This window comes from Suncus etruscus, chromosome 4 (assembly GCF_024139225.1).
Source record: "Suncus etruscus isolate mSunEtr1 chromosome 4, mSunEtr1.pri.cur, whole genome shotgun sequence".
In the NCBI taxonomy this organism is placed as follows: domain Eukaryota; kingdom Metazoa; phylum Chordata; class Mammalia; order Eulipotyphla; family Soricidae; genus Suncus; species Suncus etruscus.
In genome coordinates this window covers 16,869,565-16,895,849 of record NC_064851.1, presented here as the reverse complement: position 1 = coordinate 16,895,849, position 26,285 = coordinate 16,869,565, and the positions used below count along the sequence as shown (strand labels likewise).

At 45.0% G+C, this 26,285-nt stretch overlaps 1 pseudogene; it reads right to left on the bottom strand.

The window, feature by feature from the left end:
- Positions 1–1,706: 1,706 nt before the first annotated feature.
- Positions 1,707–26,285, bottom strand: part of LOC126006980 (Y-box-binding protein 2-like) — a 44,230-nt pseudogene continuing 19,651 nt past the window's right edge.

The following is a 26,285-nucleotide window of genomic DNA, read 5'->3' as shown; positions in this document are numbered from 1 at the left end:
CTTTTATTTAAAAAGTTATATAAAACTTTTATAAAAGTGGTTGTTATTGGGCCCAGAGAGATAGCACAGCGGTGTTTGCCTTGCAAGTAGCCGATCCAGGACCTAAGGTGGTTGGTTCGAATCCCAGTGTCCCATATGGTCCCCCGTGCCTGCCAGGAGCTATTTCTGAGCAGACAGCCAGGAGTAACCCCTGAGCACCGCCGGGTGTGGCCCAAAAACCAAAAAAAAAAAAAAAAAAAAAAAGTGGTTGTTATTTTGCATAGGCACAATAAAAGCTGGGGAAATAAAAAGGAAAAATAACATTTTTTAATTTTTGTTTTGGGTCGCACCTGGAAATGCTCAGGAGTTACTCTTGGCTCTGCACTCAGAAATTGCCCCTCCAGGGGCTGGAGAGATAGCACTGAGGTAGGGCATTTGCCTTGCATACAGAAGGACGGTTGTTCAAATCCCAGCATCCCATATGGTTCCCCCCCACCCCTGAGCCTGCTGGGGGCGATTTCTGAGTGTAAAGCCAGGAGTACTCCCTTAATGCTGCCGAGTGTGAACCAAACCCTCCAAAAGAAATTGCTCCTGACAGGCTAGGGGGATCATATGGGATGCCGGGATTTGAACCACCATTCATCCTGTATCAACTGAGTGCAAGGCAAATGCCCTACCGCTGTGCTATTTCTCTGGTCCCAGATAAAAAACTTTTAACATCAAGTAAAGTGGTGAGTAAATTTTAAGCCAGTTACATAGGTTTGGGGCTGGAGAGATAGCACAGTGGTAGGGTGTTTGCCTTGCATGCTTTCCACCTGGAATGGTCTCAGGTTCAATTCTCAGCATCCCATATGATCCCCCCAAGCTTACCAGGAGCAATTTCTGAGTGCAGAACCAGGAGTAACCCCTGAGCGCTGCCAGGTGTGGCCAAGAAAAAAAAGAGCATCACAAGTTAGATTGTGTATACATCATTCTCAAAACAATCAATTTTTTCCATATCCTTGTCTTATATACATCACAAATTTTTCATAGACTTTTCTGAACATAAACATTAAAAACTTTCTGCATATATGCTTAATTTGAAAACAAGTTCCTAAACATTCTTATATCTAGCACTGCAAGAGCTTCCAAGTTACTTTTTATAGACTTCTGTAGATAAAGACATTTTTACAGTCATGCTTAATTAGAATATTTTTGCAAATACACTTAATTTGAGAATAAGTAGCTAAATGATATATACAATCAAACATCATAGCAATTGGGAAACAGTCACCAGGATAAGGGAGAACAATTAAAAATCTAACAGCAGGGGCTGGAGTGGTAGTGCAGCAGTAGGGAGTTTGCCTTGCACATGGCTGGTCCAAGACAGACCTTGGTTCAATCCCCCTGCATCCCATATGGTCCCCAAGCCAGGAGTAACCCCTGAGCATCACTGAGTGTTGCCCCCCTTCCAAAAAAATCTAACAGCATTATGTATTTCCTCAGAACTGTGAAAACTAATATTAAATCTCTAGTATTGGATCCATAGCTATTCGTTTGCAGTGAGGCATAGAACAAAAGAGTAGCTATTAAGATCTATACAGGTAGAACTCACAGTTTAACCAGCAACATAGTGATTGATGCAAATAGGGTCAAAAGATTAACCTAGAAGAAAGTTAACTTTTTGGAGTTGACCTAGGTGCAGGAGGTTCTGAATGCAGCTTCTCCCGAGTTGGACTTTGGCTGTGCTAAGTTTCTTCATCTCCACCTTTTTTGGTAGGCTGCTGAGGTCACCTGGGACAGGATGGCCTTAGGTACCTGGGCCAGATTCTGGATGGGAAGACATGCTCATCTTCCTGCTCTTGATCCCCCTCCAATGGAACTGTCTCTTTGGCTTCTACCCCATCAGTGATCTGGATAATCTGCTGTAGGCTGGGGGGGGGGGGGGTGCTGAGATCCTGGAATAAAGCACCTTTGGTAGAAAAAAGGCGGCGGGCATTGGTGTCTTGGTGTCTGGGATGCTGCCCAGAGTCTTTATCTCTCTCCTTTTCACTCCCTGCTTCTGTCCCACCTGAGGGGACCTCTGCTACCATGGTGGGGCAGCTGAGGGGCTCAGAGATGAGTTCGCAGAGAGCCTATGTCAATTGAGAGCATATTGGTTACCTTTCACTGGCACTCTTCCAGGTCCAAATACATTCACAGCTTTTGTACTCCTCTCTCCTTTCTTGATATCAAATTCCACAGTCTCCCCATCTCCAATGCTACAGAGAAACTTCCTGGGATTGTTTCTTTTAATAGCTGTCCAGTGAACAAAGACATCTTCTTTGGTGTCATTTCTGTTGATAAATCTGTAACCATTCCGGACATTGAACCATTTGACACTGTCCAGAACTTGGACTGCCAGCACTGACTTGTCCACCTGATTCCAGGCTTGGGATGTAGGGGTATGTCTGGTTTAGCCATTTTCAGTCTCTGAGTCTGCAGAGAAGGTAGCTAGCTCATCATCCTTGGGAGATGGGGTCTCTTCGGTTTAGTGCCAGTAGTAAATGATAAATTACAACCTTGGGAATGCCTTTATTCTTTTGTTTGTTTGGTTTTGGTTTTTGGGCCACACCTGGCTGTCTGCTCAGAAATAGCTCCTGGCAGGCACGAGGGACCATATGGGACACCGGGATTCGAACCAACCACCTTTGGTCCTGGATCGGCTGCTTGCAAGGCAAATGCTGCTGTGCTATCTCTCCGGGCCCTGTTTGTTTTTGAGCCACACCCGGCAGCACTCAGGGGTTACTCCTGACTTTGCATTCAAAAATCCTGGCAGGTTCAGGGGATCATATGGAATACTGAGAATTGAACCTGCATCTGTGCTATTGCTTCAGCCTATATTTGTGCTATTGTTTCAGTCCTCTGGTATTTAGATTGAGAACTCATCACCAATGGGAAGGCACCCCTTCCCTCTTGTGCATGGAGAGAATCTCTAGGGAGTCTAGCACATATAGTCCTGAGCCTTGAGTGAGAAATGCAGGTAGATGGATCAGAACAACATGGGGCCATGTGCACCAATGTTCCAGTGAAAGAAACAGCACATTCAGTCTAGCTTGAGTGAACCATCATGGTGATGATCCACCAGAGGGTCAAATCACTCACCATTATTGGGATCTTCTTGGGTCCCTCGGTTGCTGTTCAAGAGCCAGTTGTAAAATCACCCCATATGCCATATTTTCAACCCCACTGAACAAGTCTGAAGCAGGGTTATACATGAACTAATCCAAACGGGCTGAGGGTGAAATATTGTGCAAACAGAATGTCAAACCTCAAAAGCAAAAAGGATACACAGAATTGTGCTAGCTACTAAAAAATTAACAATACACAAAGCATGAATGGGAATAATAGCCAAATCTGTAAGAGAGATTAACTGGGGAGGGTGCAGGAGAGAGTACAAAGTTATACAGGAGACAAGAAGTACTCCAACAGTCCTGTTAGATTTTTTTTCTTTTGGATTTTGGGTCACACACGGCAGTGCTCAGGGGTTACTCTTGGCTCTATGCTCAGAAATTGCTCCTGGCAGGCTCAAGGGACCATATGGGGTGCCAGGATTCGAACTACTGACATTCTACATGCAAGAGAAATGCCTTACCTCCATGCTATCTCTCTGCCCCTAGTCTTGTTAGATTTCATTAGTTTACGGAATGATATTTAGGCTGATGAGGAAAATAGATTCCTGTCTACATTTCAAATAGGCTTACTTCATGTAAGTTAACAGCAGAGAGCAGGATATGCCCAGAGCCAGCTGAGATTGGGAGACATAATTGGGAGGCATCCATGGAGAGCACCTGGGATGTCCTTGATGTGGTTGAGGTGGTCCTAGCCTCACTTTGTAACCTCTGTAACCTGAGAATATTCTCCATATGTGCTTATCTCCTTCAGGTGTATCAGACCTTACTTTGCAAAAATAACATGTTTTCGAATTTCTCCTGCCAGCAGCCTGCAAACGCTCCAATCTTTGTCAAATATTCTATGAAACAGAGATCATGCCTTTGTTCTGAACCCAATTCTGAATCTTGTTCTGAAATAGTTCAACTGGCTCTGCTATGATATAACAATTTTCCTACTTTTCAAGGTGTACTGTGTGGATTTTCACTGGCTATTGGTGGAAATGTCTGTAGCAAGTACTGGGGGGAAATCATGTGGTGTCAGGGAACAAAGTACCTGGTGATTCTCTCCAGGTTTTAGGTTTTATTTATTTATTTATTTATTATTTTTAAGTAATCTGGAGCAATAGTACAGAAGATTGGGTGTTTGGCTTGCATGCAGTTGAATTCAGTTCTATTCCTGTCATCTTATATAACCCCTTGCACACTACCAGGGGTGATGCCTGAAAGCAGAGCCAGGAATAAGCCTTAATCACTGTTAAATGTGGACCCCCCCCCCAAAAAAAAGAGATTTATATGTTGAGCTGGAAAGATAGTACAGTGGAAAGGGTTCTGGATTTCATGCGGTTGACCTGGATTAGATCACTAGCACTACATATGGTCCCCAAAACTCCACCAGGAGGGATGTCTGAACAGAGTCAGAAGTAATCTCTGAATTACTTCTGTGACCCCAAGGCCAAAAAGAGAGAGTTTTATGTGATGGAATGAAGTTAACCTGGTGGTGGGGTTAGCGTAACTAAAACTCATGCCTAAAACTCAACTATGAATATCTTTGTAACTCACAGTGTCTTAATAAGAAAAATAATTATTTGAAAGAAGAATTGTGAGAGTGAAACAGACTATGGAGGGGGCTTCTAAAATATTTTTTCCCAGTTTTTGGTCATAATGTTGGTTCTCAGAGGCTACTTCCAGCTGCTTGGGGATACTCCTGTCAGTGCTAGGAGACCAGGTGGTGTCAAATATTGAATTCAGGCCTTCTGCGCTCAAAAAATAAATTCCAGCCCATTGATCCATCAATCCAACACCAAGATACATAAAAATGTTTTTTTTAATGGTGCCAGGGATAGAATTAGAATCTTACACATTCAAGATATGCATTCTAGGGCCCGGAGAGATAGCACAGCGGCGTTTGCTCGCAAGCAGCCGATCCAGGACCTAAGGTGGTTGGTTCGAATCCCGGTGTCCCATATGGTCCCCCGTGCCTGCCAGGAGCTGTTTCTGAGCAGACAGCCAGGAGTAACCCCTGAGCACCGCCGGATGTACCCCCCCCCAAAAAAAAGATATGCATTCTATCCTTGAGCTTCCTGGTATCATGGGCCTCTCGCATGCAAGATTTCTGTCTTTCGAGCTGTTTCCTAAAGTTTCCAGCCCTTTAAAAAAAAATTGGCTGACATGTGGATACCAGACAGGAGGGATGGAAAGAAAACACCTAGGAAAGGAAGCAGACATAGGCTGCACTGAATTCGAACACCAGACCAGAGAGCTGTGACTTGACACTACCCTTGAAGCTGAGGACCTCTAGCTGCCAGTTATGTGCTCCCTGGAATCTGTTGAGATTTTTCTAATTTTGTTATAGGGGTGATCTAAAAAGAATGACTATAAACATTCTGCTTTTTTCCAATGACCCAAGATTCAAACCTCAGAGCTGCCAGACATGTTCTAGTGCCCATGTTGGTCTGGGCTCAGGGTCTTGCTGGCGCCTCCTGGCCCAATTAATTGTCTCAGTCTGGTAAGGAAAGTAGGCAGCAGGCCTCAGCTTGGCCAGCATAGTTTCCAGCACCATGAGCTCAGCCGTTCCACCTGGAAGAGTTCCAACAACCCAGGAGATGTTTCAAACCTGAAAAAAAATTTTTTTAATGACTTCAACATCATAAAAATGATAACCACTAGAATTCACACATACACATAAAAATTAAATTACAACCCATTGATCCACCAATCCAATCCCAAGATACATAAAAATGTTTTTTAGGGGCCAGAGTGGTGGCACAAGCGGTAGGGTGCCTGCCTTGCACCTTGATCTAATAAAGATCAGATTTAATTTCATTTTTACAGATTTTTAGATATTCCCCTTATAGTTACATATATATGTATTTGACGTGCAGTACAGGGACTTATTATTATTATTGTTATTATTATTATTATTATTATTATTTTGGAGATGTGGAGTCCACAGCCAACAGTGCTCAGTACAGTATGTGGTGCCAAGGATTGAACCAGGGTCACTCAGCTATCTGAGTGCTATCTTCTTGGCTCCTAAATGTATTTACAAAGGGTGAGGTGGAGCCTCTTCAAAAGTATTGGGGGCCTGGGTAGGTCCTTGAAGCAGAGAGGACTAACCTACCCTCAACCAGCATGTTCAGTGATGAGCCAGAGGTTTCCTGAGGTTTTCCCTCATGCAACTGAGCAAGGATGTGAATCATGCCAAAGAATACCAATGTAAACACAAAAAAGCAGAAGTAACATTCATGTAGGGTCAGTAAAAGGTTCAGAATGACCCTTGCAAAGCAGCATCATTAGCCATGATGTTCATAACACTTATGACTGGATTTATGGAGCTCATGTCTAGGGAGTCTGGAACTAGCTTCATGGCGTTGGCTTTCTTTTCGTTTTTTAATTTTTGTTTTTGGGCCACACTTGACGGCATTCAGGGGTTACTCCTGGCTCTGCACACAGAAGTCACTTCTGACTCTGCTCTGGATCTCCCTGAAAGGGCTCAGGGATCAAAACTGAATTGGCCATGTGCAAGGCAAGCGCCCTACCCCCTGCAACGATCATTCACTTCCCTCTATTGTTGGTGCTGCTGTTTTTATTAACAAGTGACACTTATGACTTTAGTTGTGATGCTTCACAGGGTCTCACCTCAAACTGTGGCATGCCCAAGTTCACACTCTTTAATTGTGCTAGTCACACACATTCCGGCTGTTGTGGTGGTGCTCATTCACTTCTGGCAATTGCTTATCATAGCACCAGGGAACCTCTGAGATGGAACTCATCAATTTACACATGCAAGGCAGGTGCCAGGCCACTGGGCAGCTCTTCCTGCAATGAGAAGAGGTTTCTGGAGGGAGGAACCCCAGACAATAATGAGAGAAACAAATACTCTGTTGGCATGCGTGGTGTTGGAACACTGTATGTATGAAGCTCTAACATGAACAGTATGATTAATCAAGTTGATTGACAATACAATATATATATTTTTTGGTTTTTGGGTCACACCTGGCAGCGCTCAGGGGTTACTCCTGGCTCTATGCTCAGAAGTCGCTCCTGGCAGGCTCGGGGGACCATATGGGACACTGGGATTCGAACCACCGACCTTCTGCGTGAAAGACAAACGCTTTACCTCCATGCTATCTCTCCGGCCCCCGACAATACAATATTTTTTTTTTTAAGAAAAGAAATAGCAACAAGCAAGCTAACAATTAATTTAATCTGGTGATGTCCAGCTTAGAGAATTTGCTTCCTTCCATTTTGTGGCCTGCGGCCGGCCTTCAAATAACGCAGTATTCACGATTACGAATAAAAATCGCATATTTGAAGGCTGGCCGCGAGCCACAAAATGTTGTACGGAGGGCCTCAACAACTCGCAGGCCTTGAGTTTGAGACCCTGTAAATCTGGAGAATCTCTTTCTTCATTTATTACTCAAGTAAAGCAAACACTGCTGGAACAGGGACCACTGAATTGCTCTGATTGGGACTATTAGAATTGGTGGGATAGGGGCCGGAGAGATAGCATGGAGGTAAGGCGTTTACCTTTCATGCAGAAGGTCATCAGTTTGAATCCCCCGACATCCCATATGGTCCCCCGTGCCTGCAAGGAGCAATTTCTGAGCATGGAGCCAGGAAAAACCCCTGAGCACTGCCGGGTGTGACCCAAAAACCACACACACACACACACACACACACACACACACACACACACACACACACACACACACACACACAAGAATTGGTGGGATATACAGGGCCGGAGAGATAGCATGGAGGTAAGGCATTTGTCTTTCATGCAGATGGTCATTGGTTCGAATCCCAGGATCGATTTCTGAGCGTAGAGCCAGGAGGAACCCCTGAGCGCTGCTGGGTGTGACCCAAAAACAAAAAAAAAAAAAAAAAAAAAAAAGAAGAATTGGTGAGATATTCTGGGCTGGCAGAGGCCACTAGGTCAAGGCTGCTTTAAAACTTGAGTCTTGGGGCCAGCGAAGTGGCCCTAGAGGTAAGCGCTTTGCAAGCGCTAGCCAAGGAAGGACCCCCGTTCGATCCCCCAGCGTCCCATATAGTCCCCCCAAGCCAGGGGCAATTTCTGAGCGCTTAGCCAGGAGTAACCCCCGAGTGTCAAATGGGTGTGGCCCAAACCCCCCCCCCCCCAAAAAAAAAAAAAAAACTTGAGTCTTTTTTTTGGTTTTGGTTTGTCTTTAGGTCACTTCTGGCAGTGTTCGAAAGCTACTCCCAGCTCAGTATGAGGGACCATACCATGCTGGGGATTGAACTCAGGCCTCCTGCAAACAAAGCCCGATGAATGGACTCTGTTTCCCTAGGCTTGAGCAAGAATCATGTATCTTACTAGGAATTATTTTTATTTTGGTAATTTATTCTATAATATTTGAATGCTTGTGTACTTTTAAATGTCATCTTACAGGATTTTTAAATTTTTGTTCATGGAATTTTTACTATTGAGACTTTCACACCAGTATAGTATTTCTTTTGTTGTTGTTTGTTTGTTTTTTGTTTTGGGGGTCACATTCAGTGGAGCTCAGGGGTTACTCCTGGCTCTGCACTCAGAAATCACTCCTGGCAGGCATGGGGGACTTGTAGCATTAAATAATTAAGGTTGGTGGTGGATGGAGGCCTTTGTCCTTAGGCCCCGGCCACGTGGCTTCATCCCCCATGAACCGGCGGGTCTGGGGTCCAGGAAAGCGACGGGTATTGAACTCACTCACAGGCAGGCATCAGGAAGCATTAACTTTATCCACCACATGTGTGTGGCCTATATCATAACCTTTCAAGCACTTGCTATTCTTAGCCCTGCATCTTAACTTCTTTCAGCCATCTTCCTTTGACCTCCATGCTGGTCAAAGACCAGAAGGGCAGAGCCCCAAAAAGGCCAGCAAGCAAGAGAGCCCTCCAAGCGCCCTAATCCCCTCTGACCTTATCTACCTTTTCCAAGACCCCTCCCAGGAATGGGCGGGGTCTTGCAGGTAAGGTCAAGTTACCTAGGGAAAAAGGGTGGGGGATGAGGCTTCAGGGGACCATATGGGATGCCGGGATTCGAACCACCTCTGTCCTGGATTGGCTGTGTGCAAGGCAAACACCTACCATTGTGCTATCTCTCCAGTCCCAGTATAGTATTTCTTAGTAATATGTGGTTACTGAAAATTTGCTAAATAAAATGTAACATGTTCAACTTTAAAAGCAAAAAAGAGCAAGAAACATGATCTTCCTGATGTGTACCAGGCTGAGAGTGTGAACAACACAACTAGATGTGTGAATCCCATTGACTACCTTTTTTTTGGGGGGGGGGGGAAGGTTCACCCAGCTGCACTCAGGGGTGTTTTCTGGTTCTGTGCTCAGAAATCACCCCTGGCAGGCTCGGGGGACCATATAGGATGCTGGTATTCAATTCACCATCCATCCTGGTTGGCCATGTGCAAGGTAAACGCCCTACTGCTGTGCTATCTCTCATTCCAGAATGAAGATGTTTTCAGCCACTGTTTATCTATGGGCTCATAGCATAATGAGTAGAACCAAGAATATCCCAAGATCTGGCCTAGTGCCTTATGTTTTCCAGGACAGAGTGTCCTGAGCCTCAGGTTGAAAACGGATGTATCTGTCCTGGTCCCAGTAGCTCAGAGACCAGAACACAGATCAGAACACAGAGGCCTCACTAAGTTTGGCTTAACTCAGTGGATCAGCCTCAGCACACCGCAAGCCCATGAGAAGGCAGGGCCACCTCTATTCTGTTGATAATGATGTCTCCAGTGCCTGGAGCTTGGCCTGGCACCGAGGTTCAGAAGTTCTCCAAGGGGGGCTAGTGGCCTTACACGATGGAAAATGTGAGACTGTGGAAACGAGAGCTTGTCTGCTTCACAGATAAAGATGTAAACAGAACCGACACTTTGAGCTCCTCTGTTCCTAAAAGATTAAACAGCGACCCCGTAGCTCAGCAAACCCTATCCTAGCGAGGCAAGCAAGAGGTGAGAAGGCCTTTGTTTTGTTTGTTTTATTTGTTTATTTTATTCTTTCCAGAGTTATCTACCAGGGGAATCACAGACTGTCGTAGTTTGTGACTGGCTTCCTGCACTGTGGACAATGTTTTCAAGGTTTGTCAGGATTTCCTATTTGGTGAAAGGATGGATAAACATCAACATTTAGGTGCTGGGGAGCTGCTTTCTGGGAGGCATAGAAGGATCTCAATGTTGGGGCTTGAATCTGGGGCTCCTGCATGGGAAGCCTGTGCACCAGCCCTTTTAGCATCTCCCTGAACCAGTACTTCCTTTTTGGGGATGAGCTGGGTTTGGGGCCACACCTGGCAGTGCTCAGGGATGGGATCACTCCTGGCTCTGCACTCAGAAGTCACTTCTGTCAGGCTTGGGGGACTATATGGGAAACTGGGAATTGAACCGGGGTCTGTCCTGGGTTTGCCGCGTGCAAGGCAAATGTCCTACTGCTGTACTATTTCTCATGCCCACCTGTACTTCCTTTTTTTTTTTTTTTTTTTTTTTTTTGGTTTTTTGGGTCACACCCAGCAGCACTCAGGAGTTACTCCTGGCTCTATGCTCAGAAATCACTCATAGCACACTCCTGGCACCATATGAGATGCCAGAATTCAAACCACTGTCCTGGGTCTAAGTCAAACGCCTTACCACTGTGCTATCTCTCCGGCCCCCCGTACTTCCTTTTTAATCCTCTTTTCTCTCTTTGGCTTTTGGGCCATACATGATGGCTTAGACTCGTGACTCTGCTCAGAAATCATTCCTGAAGTATTGAGAGGTCATAAGTGTTGAAACTACATATGGCATGTGCAAGGCAAACATCCTACCAGCTGTATTATTTCTCCAGCCCCCATATTTCCCTTTTATTGCTGAATAATATTCCATAGTGTGGATGAATCACACTCTGTCCAGCTGTGAGGTTGATAAAAATAGTTTTGTTTCCTATTTGTTGACCATTACAAAGAACACTGCTTTATATGTATTTGTATGCCTACTTTTATTTTTATTTTATTTTATTTTATTTTTTATTTTTTGGTTTTTGGGTCACACCTGGCAGCGCTCAGAGTTCCTCCTGGCTCTATGCTCAGAAATCACTCCTGGCAGGCTCAGGGGACCATATGGGATGCTGGGATTCAAACTACTGTCCTTCTGCATGCAAGACAAATGCCTTACCTCCATGCTATTACTCTGGCCCCTTATATGCCTACTTTTAAAGATGGAGCTATATAGCCCAGATATCACAGAATATGTTTTATTTGTTTGGTGTGTGTGTGGGGGGGGGGGCACTGGCAGTGTCTAGAATTTACTCTTGGCTCTGAGTTCACGGATCAGGCCTAGTGGGACTCAGTGACCATAAATGTGTTGCTGAGGGCCCGGAGAGATAGCACAGCGGCGTTTGCCTTGCAAGCAGCCAATCCAGGACCAAAGGTGGTTGGTTCGAATCCCGGTGTCCCATATGGTCCCCCGTGCCTGCCAGGAGCTATTTCTGAGCAGACAGCCAGGAGTAACCCCTGAGCAACGCCGGGTGTGGCCCAAAAACAAAACAAAAAAAATGTGTGGTTGAGTCAGCTACTCTCAAAGCAAGAGTCCCATATTTGGACCATCTCTCTCTGGCTATTATGTTGATATTTTTGGGCGTTAACTATTTTGTTTTGCTTTGCTTTGCTTTCAGGCCATACTCAGTGGTGCTTAGGATTTACTCTTGACTCTGTTCAGGGGATTATGTATAGTGCTAGGGAATAAATTGGGAAGTCAATGACATGTAGGGGAAAGTGCTTAAAACCTTGTATTATGGACCCGGAGAGATAGCACAGCGGCGTTTGCCTTGCAAGCAGCCGATCCAGGACCAAAGGTGTTTGGTTCGAATCCCGGTGTCCCATATGGTCCCCCAAGCCTGCCAGGAACTATTTCTGAGCAGACAGCCAGGAGTAACCCCTGAGCAATGCCGGGTGTGGCCCAACAAAAACAAAAACAAAAACAAAAAACTTGTATTATCTTTTATTTGGGGAGGGCACACCCAGCAGTGCTAAGCAGTTACTCCTGGCTCTGCGCTCAGAAATCATGCCTAGCAGGGGCCGGAGAGATAGCATGGAGGTAGGGCGTTTGCCTTGCATGCAGAATGTCAGTGGTTTAAATCTTGGCATCTCATATGGTTCCCTGAGCCTGCCAGGAGTGATTTCTGAGCGTAGAGCCAGGAGTGACCCCTGGGTGCTGCTGGGTGTGACCCCAAAACCAAAAAAAATAATTACTCCTGGCAGACTTGGGGGACCATATGGGATGCCAGGGATCAAACCTGGTCTATCCTGGGTTGGCCATGTGCAAGGCAAATGACCTACCACTGTGCTACCTCTTCAGCCCTCCTGATAGTACACAGCTAACCTGGCTTTGATTCCTGACATCCCACATGGTCCCCTGAGCCTGCCAGGTATGACACCTGAGTTCGAGCCAGAAAAAATTTCTGAGCATTGTAGGGAGTGGCCCCAAATCAAAACAAACAAAAAAAATACAGGTAATGGGTTTTTAGTATATTCCAAAGTTGTTCAACCATCACCACTGTCTGATTTCAGAGCATCTTGTCATCCCCAAAAGACCCCGTACTCATCGGTAATCACATCCTATTCCCCTTTCTCCAACTCCTGAAAACTTTCTTCCTGTGTCTATTGTTCTTGACATTTCACATAAATGAAATCCCATGCTTGAGGGCCTCCTGTGTCTGGTCTCTTATTCAGCGTGTTTTGAATGTAGTCCCTGTCAGAGCATGTGTCATGACTTCACTCCCTTTTGTTGCTGGATAATCCTGCATTATGACTCTGCCATGTTTTGTTGGTATATTTGTCAGCTGATGGATATTGGGGTTGTCTCCACCCTGGAGCCATTGTGAACAGGCTGCGGAGAACATCCAGGAAGGAGGGTATGAGGTCAGAGCAATAGTACAGTATCTGCTTGCCTACGTTTGATCCCTAGCACTTCATATGGCCTTCTGAAACCCACCAGGGCTAATCCCAGAGCACAAAGCCAGGAGTAAACCCTAAGCACCATTAGGTAAGGCCCAAAAAACAAAAAAGTAGTGGTGGTAGAGAGAGGTCTTTTCCAGGTCCAGTTCAGCAGGCCAGATTCTTGCCTTGCCTGACTTGGGTTCAATCCTCAGCACCCCAGGAGTGATCCATGAATACAGAACCAGAGTAAGCCCTGCGCATCACCTGTTGTGTGTGGCATAACAACAAAAACAAAAACCACATTTATAAGTCAAGGAGAGAGTTGAATGGATTAAAGCACAAACTTTGCCTGTGGGAAGCCCAAGGTTCCATTCTAGGGTTTCCCAAGCACCTTAGGAATGAGCCCTGGGCATGAAGCAGCCTCTGAGCACCTCTGACCCTAAAGAAATAACTAGATAGATAGGTTTTAGTTTAAACATGTGTTGCAGGCTTGAGAGATAAACCAAAACACTAAAGCAAATATCTTTCATGAAGTGGAACCTGCATGAGTCCCAGATGTGGATAGGGAGGTCTCCTCCGAAAAATTGGTTCAGAATTGGCTAAGAAGTCAATCCCTGATGCCTCCCAAGCACAGCTAGAGCAGACTGGGATCCCGAGCAGAATCACAGAGCTTGTGTGTGAGCTTGTGTGTGTGTGTGTGTGTGTGTGTGCATATGTTGATTTCAACAGCAGCAAAGGGAAGGAAAGGAACAACATGTGAGGTGATAATCAAGGAGAAAAGCAAGGCAAGAAAAACAATCCACCATGGGGCCGGAGTGGTGGCACAAGTGGTAGGGTGTTTGCCTTGCATGCGGCTAACCTAGGATGGACCTGGGTTTGATTCCCCGGAGTCCCATATGATCCCCCAAGCCAGGAGAAATTTCTGAGCGCATAACCAGGAGTAAGCCCTGATCATCACCGGTGTGTCCCAAAAACCAAAAAAGAAAAAAAGAAAACAACCCAGATACTCATCCCTAGATAAGGACAGAGTTAAGACATCCCAGATGGAAGACCTGGGTACCTTTCTTTCTTTCTTTTTTTTTTTTTTTGTCTTTTCTCCCTCGCATGTTCCCTTGCCTTGCCTTGTCAGCCTTGCCACTCCTGGCTGTGCTCAGGGCTAACTACTTTCTCTATGTTCAGGATCACTCCTAGCAGGCTCAGAAGATCATATGAAGTACTGAGGAAATAGGATCAAATTCAGAAAACGCCTTACCCATTGTACAGTCTCTCTCGCCCCTTCATCCCTTCTCTCCTCAAGTCAGATCCTGGTGGAAACAAACCCCAGTGCTGGCCCCTCTGTCACAGAGCATCTCTGTCCCCTGGTGGTGAGCAAAAGTGAGTACATGGGATAGTGCTGGAGGGGTGGCCTTGAGAAAGCTACATGGAGGGGAATGCAGAAACTTGGGGTGGAGAAACTTCCAGAGGCCTAGAACTGGAAAGAAAGTGCCAGAAATATCACCTAGGATGCTTTACTAAGTTTTTGAAGCTGTTAGAATTTTTAGTTACTGGTTCCACCTCTTTTCTTTGGCTAACACTAATAAGCCAGCCAATGCCTGGCAATTAGTAGGTGCTTCAAAAGCAGGCATAGACCATGGTTGACTGAGGGAGAAAAGAGCAGATAGACACCTGGGGAGTGACCCCTATGTTCCCACACTAACCCCAGTGATTGGGGCAAACTCTGCTGGGCCTGAGTTTGCCTGACTAGTGGAGTGACTTGCAGAGAATATCTTTCGTTCTTTTTTTGTGTGTGGAGGGGGCATACCCAACTCTCTTACTCCTGATTCTATGTTAAGGATCACTCCTAACAGTATTTGGAGGATTGGGGGGACCATATACAGTGCCAGGGAGCAAGCCTTAACCTTAGTGCTGTTTCTCCAACCCTTCCTTCTTTCTTTCCTTTCTTCTTCCCTCTCTTCCTCCCTTCCTTCTTTCCATTTTCCTCCCTCCCTCCCTTCTTCCCCCTCCCCTCCCTCCCTCCCTTTCTTCCTTCCTTTTTCTTCCTCTCATTCTCCTTCCTTCCTCTCATTTTCTTTCCTTTCTTCATTGCATTTTAAAAAAATATTTTCCGGGCCCGGAGAGAAAGCACAGTGGTATTTGTCTTGCAGGCAGCTGATCCAGGACCAAAGGTGGTTGGTTCAAATCCCGGTGTCCCATATGGTCCCCCATGCCTGCCAGGAGCATGTCTGAGCAGACAGCCAGGAGTAACCCCTAAGCAATGCCAGGTGTGGCCCAAAAAAATTTTTTTTCCCTGGGGCCGGAGAGATAGCATGGAGGTAAGGCATTTGCCTTGCATGCAGAAGGATGAAGGTTCAAATCCCGGGATCCCATATGGTCCCCAGAGCCTGCCAGGAACGATTTCTGAGTGTAGAACCAGGAGTAACTTCTGAATGCTGCCGGGTGTGACTCCAAAATCAAAAAAACAAACAAAAATTTTTCCTTTTGGTTTTGGGCCACACCTGGCAGTGCTTTTAAGGGACTCCCTTGCTTGGCGGTCAGTGGTACTCCTAATGGTCGTTGGGTCACTATACAAAGTCAGAAACCAAGCCAGGGACTACTGTATGCTAAACATAAATTTCCAGCTTTTCAAATTATCTCCCTAACTTCAGTTTTTTTTCTTTTCTTTTTGTTTTGCTCTCCTTTCCAAAAAAAATTTTTTTTTAATTGAATCACAATTACAAAGCTGTTCAAGATTGAATTTCAGGGCCCGGAGAGATAGCACAGTGGCGTTTGCCTTGCAAGCAGCCGATTCAGGACCAAAGGTGGTTGGTTTGAATCCCGGTGTCCCATATGGTCCCCCGTGCCTGCCAGGAGCTATTTCTGAGCAGACAGCCAGGAGTAACCCCTGAGTACCGCCGGGTGTGGCCCAAAAACCAAAAAGAAAAAAAAGATTGAATTTCAGTGCTTAAAAAGCAAAGATTGAATTTCAGTGAGACAATATTACAACATCCATCCCTTCTGTATACATTTCTGGCCATCACTAATGTCCTTAGTTTCCCTCCCCATCACTCCCCCATTACTCCCCAGCCTGATTTCCCCAACCAGTGGCAGACACTTCCTCATTCCTTCTCTTTTTTCCTTTTAGGAATTGTGGTTTGCAATACTAGAGCCAGAAACAATCCCTGACTACTGCTGAACGTGGCCTCCAAAACAGAAAAATAAAGAAGGAAAGAATGTTTAAGTGAAGGACAGTGGGGACAGTCTTTGATACCAGATGGTGGACATTGGGAGAGATTGAGAGATTGGGTTCAAAGAATTTACCCAGTGCTTGTTCTGAATGCTAATGAAGAACTTGGTCTCTGGGCTGCTTTTATTAAGGATTTGAAGAATTTGAGGCTGGAGAGATAGCACAGAGGTAGGGCATTTGCCTTGCACTCTGCCAACCCAGGACAAACCCGGGTTTGATCCCTGGCATCCCATATGGTCCCCTGAGCCTGCCAGGAGGGATTTCTGAGCCCAGAGCCAGGAGTAACCCACAAATGCTTCCGGGTGTGGTCCAAAAAAACAAAACAAAACAAAAAAGAATTTGAAGAATTTTACCATCTCAGTGGCTTGATAGACAATCTATAAAATGGGACAGAATTACAGCACCTGCCTCCTGAGGTTGCTGTGTAGATTCATTCAGATCAAATGTATTAATTGCCTGCATCCTTCGTTGAGCTTCTGGCTTTGGGAAAACAGCAACGTTTTGTCACAGACTGTCCAGCAGGGGACAGCATGTCCACGCAGGAAAGGGCTCTGAGCATGTATGTGCTCAGGTGAAATTCAAGCCCTTGAGCTCCAGTGGGTGTGGCTCCAAAGTCAAAATAATAATTATCACAATAGTTGTAAGTTTAAATATAAAATTATACATTGTGTCAGTGATAGCCAACTAGAGAATATAAAGGAAAATAGCCTTGAACTCATTAAATGGGGCACAATAAAGTGACATCTATGTGGGTGACAGGAGGGAAAATTGGGACAGTAGTAGCAGGAATTGTCCCCTGGTGAAGGAAGGGTATGGGTGCTGGAACTTTGTTTTTTGTTTGTTTTTGTTTGTTTTTTGGGTCATACCGGCAGCACTCAGGGGCTACTCCTGGCTCTACGCTCAGAAATCGTTCCTGGCAGGCTCGGGGACCATATAGGACACCGGGATTCGAACCAACCACCTTTGATCCTGGATCAAAGATTTGCAAGGCAAACGCCGCTGTGCTATCTCTCTGGGCCCTATTCATTTATTTATTTATTTTGTTTTTATGTCTCTTTAATTGCCTTATGTTTAAAATAGTTTCTCAGTCTTTCTTTGGCATCCATGATCTTGATTTTTCTGTTTTTTTTATTTTGCTTTGGGGCCACACCCAGTGGCGCTCAGGGGTTAATCCTGGCTCTGTGCTCTGTACACCGAGAAAGCCTGCATGATGGACACCAAATAGGTTGAAGAGGAGGTGCAGGATGGGGGTCGGGGTAGGGTGGGGGGACCAGGTTTAAGATATAGAGGACTAATGGGGCCGGGGAGATAGCATGAAGGTAAGGCGTTTGCCTTTCATGCAGAAGGTCATCGGTTCGAATCCCGGCATCCCATGCATCCCATATGGTCCCCCATGCCTGCCAATTTCTGAGCCTGGAGCCAGGAGTAAACCCTGAGCACTGCCGGGTGAGACCCAAAAACCAAAACAAACAAACAAACAAAAAAGATATTGAGGACTATTAAAAAAAAAAAAAAAGAGAGAGATATAGGGTACTGAGTTGGGTGAAGATAAGGACATCCAGATCTATCCACTGGGGGTCGGTAGTGCTCCAGCAGTTTTCGGCACATCTTCGGCTCAGACATAAATAGCAGAGGAAATCCCTCAGCCATAGAGCCTAGAGTGGTGAGCTTCTAGGTGAGAACCCCATTACTCCAGGATTGGGATAGAGAAAGGAGGAAGAACATGTAGAGAATACTCTTATAAAAGAAAGCAATGAAATGTTTAAAGACTGATAAGGACAACATGTCAACCAGCTAAAAGTGGGCTAAGTTGGGGCCTGGAGCAATAGCACAGCAATTGTGCGTTTGACACACTCGACCAACCTGGAAACTGACCCGGATTTGATCCCCGGCATTCCACATGGTCCCCTGAGCCTGCCAGGAGCAATTTCTGAGCACAGAACCAGGATTAACCCCTGAGCGCCACTGGGTGTGGCCCCAAAGCAAAAACAAAAAAAAAACAAAAAAATCAAGATCATGGATGCCAAAGAAAGACTGAGAAACTATTTTAAACATAAGGCAATCAAAGAGACATAAAAACAAAATGCAAGATGTGATGTAAACATATGATTCCTTTTGCCGCAAAGAATCGTACTGGACAATTGTTGAAACTTGAATGAGGTCTGAAGATGAGATGGTAGTAATGTATAATGTGAGTTTACCAATTCTGATGGCTAGATTGTGGCTGCAGATGTGAGTGCTTGTAAATATACAATCATGTGCCGGTGGGACTTGGGAGATCATTTCACAGCAGGAGTGTTTTCCAAGCAGTAGGCACAGGTCCAATTGCTGTCACTACATAGTCTCCTGTGCATTGCTAGGAGTGACTTTCAAGCACCAAGCTGAGAGTAGCTCCAGGCACCACCAGCTGTAGCCCAAGAACAAAAAATAAAGAAGCAACTAAATAAACAAAAAGTCCCAGATCTTTATATTAACATAACTACAATATAATGTAAGAAAATATATTGTTGGAGCCAGAGTGATAGCACAGTGCCGGGCATTTGCCTTGCACACAGCTGACCCAGGACGGACCCAGGTTTGATTCCTGGCATCCCATATGGTCTCTCAAGCCTGCCAGGAGTAACTTCTGAGCATAGAGCCAGGTGTAACCCCTGAGAACAGCTGGGTGTGGTCCAAATCCCCCAAAATATATAAATATGTATTGTTTTGTTTTCTTTTTGTTTTGGGGTAGGATGAGGAAGATTTGATATGTAGTAAAGGCAACACCATACGTCACAGAAGGGAAAATTAAACATTTTAGTAGGTAATATTGAGAAAACTGGCTCATGATAACAACAAAACTAGCTTCTGACTTGACCACAAATGTAAGTCTTTAATATGTAAGATATATGTGACCTATTTGAATAACAGTGTAGAGAATATTCCTCTTTTTTTTTTTTTTTTTTTTTTTGTGGTTTTTGCGTCACACCCGGCAGTGCTCAGGATTCCTGGCTCTAGGCTCAGAAATTGCTCCTGGCAGGCACAGGGGACCATATGGGACACCGGGATTCGAACCGATGACCTTCTGCATGAAAGGCAAATGCCTTACCTCCATGCTATCTCTCCAGCCCCGAGAATATTCTTTTTTTTGTTTTTGTTTTTGTTTTTTGAGTCACACCTGGCAGCGCTCAGAGGTTACTCCTGGTTCTACACTCAGAAAATGCTCCTGGCAGACTTGGGGAACCATATGGGATGCCGGGATTCGAACCATGCCTTCTGCATGCAAGGCAAATGCACTACCTCCAAGCTATCTCTCCGGCCCCAGAGAATATTCTCGTGATTTAGAAATGTTCATCTTAAACTATACCTTAAACACATGAACTAAAAGGCCAGAGATGCTGGGGGAGGTTTTTTTGTCTTTGTTGTTGTTGTTGTTGTTGTTGTTGTTGTTCTGTTTTGTGTTGTTTGGGTCACAACCCAGCATTACTTTTAGGGGATACTCCCAGCTCTGTTTTCAGGGTTTGTTCCAGGGATGCTTTAGAGACCATGCAGTATTGGGGATATTTTGTTTTGTTTTGGGACCATCCCTGGCAGTGCTTTCGAGTTACTCCTGACTCTCCACTCAGAAATTGCTTCTGGCAGGCTTGGAAGAACTTATGGGATGTTGGGGATTGAACCTGGGTCAGTCTTGGGTTGGTCGCATGCAAGGCAAATACCCTACCCACTGTGCTATCACTCTGGCCCCAGTGGAGACCCAGGTCTCCCACATGCAAAACATGGACTTATCCCATTAAAGTTTTTTCCTGATCTCCCCCAAATGCCTAATTTGATTATATCAAATAATTTCGTTCAATAGCCAGAGAGATGGTACAAAAAGTAAGGCACATTGCCTTGCATGCAATCAACCCCAATTTGAACCATGCTAAGGAGTAATCCTGAGCACAGAATCAAGATTAGCTCTTGAACACTAATGGATGTAGTCCAATAACCTCCCAAAAATTCTCAGCAAAGGACCCTACAAATGAAATTAACAATGTCCAGTTGGTTTGCTAGAGGTATTTGCAATATATAAAGCAGATAAGGATTGGGGTCGGAGCGATGGTGCTAGAGGTAAGGCGTCTGCCTTGCAAGTGCTAGCTTAGGACGGACTGTGGTTCAATCCCCTGATGTCCCATATGGTTCCCCCAAACCAGGAACAATTTCTGAGTGCATAGCCAGGAGTAACCCCTGAGAGTCAACGGGTGTGCCCCCTCCAAAAAAAAGCAGGTAAAGATTAATTTTATTTTTTTTATTTTTTTGGTTTTTGGGCCACACCCGGTAACGCTCAGGGGTTACTCCTGGCTATGCGCTCAGAAGTCGCTCCTGGCTTGGGGGACCATATGGGACACCGGGGGATCGAACCGCGGTCCGTCCAAGGTTAGCGCAGGCAAGGCAGGCACCTTACCTCTTGCGCCACCGCCCGGCCCCAAAGATTAATTTTAAAGCTTTGTAAAACAACAACAACAAACCTTTGTATAGCAAAAGAAATATATCAATAGAATGGTGCCTGAGTGATAGCACAGTGGTAGGGCATTTGCCTTGCACGTGGCTGACGCAGAATTGATGAGGGTTCAATCCCTGGCATCCCAGAAGCAATTTCTGAGCACAGAGCCAGGAGTAAGTCCTGAGCGCTACCAGGTATAGCCCCCAAACCAAATACACATACATACATACGTACATACATACACACACATAAATAGAAGAAAAAGAGAATGGATTGAAATGAAGAAAAAATATTTTCCATGATACTTCTGATAAGGGGTTAATATCTGAAATATATGAGGTAGATAACTAATTCCTACAATTTAGCAACAAACGCCAGAGAAGCAGCTAAGAGGTAGAGAAATCACATGGGTGAGGTTCTGGCTTCAGTCCGCAGTACCGCAAGAGAAATAAAAAGCACAAAATGGGCAGAGATTTAAAGAAACAATTCTCTATCATTTAGGTAGACAAATAAAAAGAAAACTTCATTGGCATTGATCAGGGAATTAAGGTCACAGTGAGCTACCACTTCACTCCTGAGACTGACTTATATCAAAAGTGAGATTCAGGGGCCAGAGCAATAGCACAGTGGTAGGAAGTTTGCCTTGCATTCTGCCAACACAGGACAGACCCCAGTTCGAACCCCGGCATCTCATATGATTCCCCGAGCCTGTCAGGACCGACTTTTGAGAGCAGAGTTAGGAGTAACCCCTGAGTGCCGCTGCTGGGTGTGACCCAAAAAACAAAAACAAAAACAAAAAAGAAGTGAGATTCAGGGGCCAAAGAGATAGCATGAAGGTAGAGCATCTGCTTGCATGCAGAAGGATGGTGGTTCAAATCCCGGCATTCCATATTGTCCCCGGAGCCTACCAGGAGCAATTTCTGAGAGTTAGAGCCAGGAGTAACTCCTGAGCACTGCTGGGTGTGACCCAAAAAACCAAAAACCAAAAAAAAAAAAAAAGGCAAAACAAAACAAATAAATAATATGTGAGATTCAATTGAGAGGAAGAGGAGAAAGAGATGGAAAGGGAAGAGGAAGAGGAGGAGGAGGGGCAGGAAATTCACAGACTGGAAATGCAAGTGACTAACCACATTTAAGAGAACTTAGATGCATCTTGATTGTAAATACACAGATAAAAATCAACAGTGGCGTGTGCTCCCCTCCATTAGGTTAGCAAAGGCAAAAGAGCTGAATGATGCTGATTATGATGAAGATTCAGGGAAACACCCACACTGATGAATTGTTGATAAGAATGTGGTGGTATAGCAGCCACTCCTGGGAACAATCTGACAGTAAGTGAAATGAACTGTGGATCTAGAGAGCCCGATATGAAGTTGGTATCTGAGTGGATTGACTAATAGTATCAATTTTTCATTCTACGTCTGTCAGGGCCTTAGGATGAGCATAAAAAAATTTCTCAGCTCTAGACTATGGACTTGGCCAAATGACTTGCTTTGGTTAATAGTTATCATGTACAGCTGCTTAAATTTGTCTTTTTTTTTTTTTTTTTTTTTTTTTTTGGTTTTTGGGTCACACCAGGCAGCGCTCAGGGGTTACCACTGGTAGGCTCAGGAGACCATATGGGATGCCGGGATTTGAACCACTGTCCTTCTGTATGCAAGGCAAACGCCCTACCTCCACGCTATCTCTCTAGCCCCAAATTTGTCTTTTCAACTGTCCACTGCCATCACTATTACTAACCTGTTGCATTCCAATCTCTGCATGAAAAACTGTCTGAGAATTGCTGGAATACAAAATGAGAAGAAACATGAAGACTTTCTGTGGCCGGAGCATTTACTACAATAGGTCAGGCATTTGCCTGCACAGAGCTGACTTAGGCATCCTATATGGTCCCCTTAATGCAGAGCTAGGAATGAGCTCTGAGCACTGCCTGGTGTAGCCCAAAAACAAACAAACAAACAAACAGAAACAGGAAGAGTTTCTGTGTCACCAACTGAACAGAGCTAACTCTGCCTAAGGTTAGAATTCCCCAAATTGTTTATTTTGCTAATAAATACTTTCCTACTTTCTTAAGTGAATTTGATTTGATTTTCTGTCACTTATAACAGTCCAAACTAGAGGATGGAGAGATTGCACAGCAGGTAGGCATTTGTTTGCTTTGCATTGCATGTGGCCAACCAGGCTCAATCTCAGCATCCCATATGGTCTTCTGAACCTGCCAGGAGCAATTTCTGAGCTTGGAGCAAGGGAGTAATCCCTTAGAGCCACAGAGTTTGGCTCAAAAACAACAAAAACAACAAAAAACAATCCAAACAAATCTCTCTTGAGTATTTTAATTTCAATATAACTGGAATGCTTATCATCCTTACATACTCAGTGTGTCTCTCTGATCTCTTTTGTTTGTTTGTTTTGTTTCTGGGTCACACCTGGCAGCGCTCAGGGGTTACTTACTCCTGGCTCTATGCTCAGAAATCACTCCTGGCAGGCTCAGGGACCATATAGGATGCTGGGACTTGAACCATGGACCTTTTGCATGCAAGGCAAACACCTTTAACTCCATGCTATCTCTCCGGCCCCTCTCTCTGATCTCTTGATCACATTCAACTTGACATTTTTTTCTCACTTGTTTTGTCATGGATAACTCCTGGTGGTGTATGTAAGGTGTTTGACTTGCATTTGGCCTACCTAGTACAGACCTGCGTTTGATTCCAGCATCCCATATGGTCCCCTTGAGCCTGTCAGGAGCTATTTCTGACACAGAGCCAGGTGTAACCCCTGAACACCTCCGGGTGTGGCCCAAAAACCCAAAACCAAAAAACAATTTTTTGGGGGGGTCACACCCGGCAGCTCTCAGGGGCCACTCCTGGCTCTATGCTCAGAAATTGCTCCTGGCAGGCTTGGGGGATCATATGGGATGCTGGGATTCGAACCACCATCCTTCTGCATGGAAGGCAAATGCCTTACCTCCATGCCATCTCTCCGGCCCCCAAACAATTTTTTTTTTAGATGATGAAACTGAAGTGATAGTATAGCAGGTAGGGTGTTTGCTTTGCGCATAGTTGACCTGGTTTTAATTCCTACCCCACCAGGAGTAATTCCCATGTGAGGAGCTAGGAATAACCCCTGAGCATCACTGAGCATTGCCCCAAAAAACAAATAAATAAATTTTTTGAGATGGATGTTTCCATCATTAACTTTCAAGTCTGGGGGCCTGGAGGTAGTGTATTTGCCTTGCATGAAGAAGGACGGTGGTTCAAATCCCGGCATTCCATATAGTCCCCCAAGCCTGCCAGGAACAATTTCTGAGTATAGAGCCAGGAGTAACCTCTGAGCAGTGCTGGGTGTGACCCAAAAATCAGAAAAACAAAAACCATAAACAACTTTCAAGTCTGTCTCCTTTTCTTTCTTTCTTTTTTTTTTTTTTTTTTTGGGGGGGGAATACCCTGTGGCACTCAGGGGCTACTCCTGGCTTTGTGCTCAGAAATCGTTCCTGGCAGGCAGGCTCCGGGAACCATGTGGGATTTCGGGATTTGAACCACTGTCTGTCCTGGGTCAGCTGTGTGTAAGTCAAACGTTGTGCTATGCTTCTGGCCCCTCCTTTTCTTTTTTTGTTTTGTTTTGTTTTTTTTTCTTTTTTTTTTCTTTTTTTTTTGGTGGTGGGTGTATGCACTCAGCAATGCTCAGAAATTACTCCTGGCAATACCCAGGGGAACATATAGAATCATATGGAATGCCAGGGATCAAACCTGGGTCAGCCACATATAAAGCTAGTGCCTTACTGGTTTATCTCTCTCTAGCCAGCCCTGTCTCCTCTAATATGTACTTTTTTTTGGGGGGGGGCCACACCCAGCAGTGCTCAGGGGTTATTCCTGGCTGTCTGCTCAGAAATAGCTCCTGGCAGGCACGGGGGACCATGTGGGACACCAGGGATTCGAACCAACCACCTTTGGTCCTGGATCGGCTGCTTGCAAGGCAAGCACTTCTTAAGGCTTCAAATACTTCCATAAGAACTGCTTTAGCAGCATCCTGTAAGGTTAGATATGTCACATTGTCATCACTCAGGTCAGAATGTTTTCTGGGGCCAGGGAGCTAGCTCAAAGGGAGAGAGCACATGCTTTGCAAGCAGGAGTCCTTTGTTTGCCCCTGGCAGCACAGGAACTGCTGGGAGCACTACTGGGAGGGACTCCTAAGCACTGAGCTGGAGATAGTCCTTGAGCACCACAGAGTGTGCCCCCAAATAAATAAACATTTTATTTGTTCTGTTTTGTTTTTGGGGTCACATCTGGTGGCGATCAAGAGTTACTCCTGGTTCTGCACTCAGAAATCGCTCCTGGCAGGCTTGGGGGACCAAAATGGGATGCTGGGAATCAAACCACCGTCCATCCTGGTTTGGCCGAGTGCAAGGCAAATGCACTACTGCTGTGCTATATCTCCAGCCCATCTGATTTCCTTTTTTTTTTTGGTTTTTGGTTTTTGGGCCACACCCGTTTGACGCTCAGGGATTACTCCTGGCTATGCGCTCAGAGATCGCCCCTGGCTTGTGGGGACCATATGGGACACCGGGGGATCGAACCGAAGTCCTTCCTACGCTAGCACTTGCAAGGCAGACACCTTACCTTTAGCGCCACCTTCCCAGCCCCTGATTTCCATTTTTATCTCTACTTGAACTAGTGTAATATTTGCTTTTCAAGCAGATGGGGATTTTTTGTTGTAATTTTTTTTTTTTTTTTTTGGTTTTGGGATCACACCTGGTGGTGCTCAGGGGTTACTCCTGGCTCTGTGCTCAGAAATCACTCCTGGCAGGCTTGGGGGACTATAGGGGATGCCGGGATTTGAACCACCGTTCGTCCTGGATCAGCTGCTTGCAAGGCAAATGCTCTACCACTGTGCTATCTCTCCGGCCCCTAGTTTTAATTTTTATTTATTTGTTTATTTATTTATTTATTTAGGCTTTTGGGTTACACCCAGCAGTGCTCAGAAGTTACTCCTGGCTCTACACTCAGAAATTGCTTCTGGCAGGCTCGGGGGACCATATGGGATGCCTGGATTTGACCCACTGTCCTTCTGCATGAAAGGCAAACACCCTACCTCCATGCTATCTCTCTGGCCCCTAGTTTTATTTATTTTGTTTACTTATACTTTCATTCTTTTAGTGGTTAGAGAATAAAAACAAATACTCTCAATCTTTTTGTTTTGTTTTGTTTTGGGGCCACGCCCAGCAGTACTCAGGGGTTACTCCTGGCTCTGTGCTCGTGGGTCATTCCTGGTGGTGCTCAGAGAACCATATAGGATGCCAGGGATCAAAACCTGATTAGCTGTATGAAATACTCTATCTGCTGTACTAGCTCTCTGTTCCCCTCAATCTTTTTAAAATCTTTTTTTTTTAATATGGCCAATGTTGATATATTTGGCATGTTCAAATTGGAAATGTAAATTTTAAGTTCTTTGGTTAAATTTGTTTAAAAGACATCAGTACTTCATATCATAGCTTTTTTTTTATATCTTATGCCCGAGCTATAGCGTGTGAGTGTATGTGTGTGTATATTTTCCAATCAGTCATTATGATTT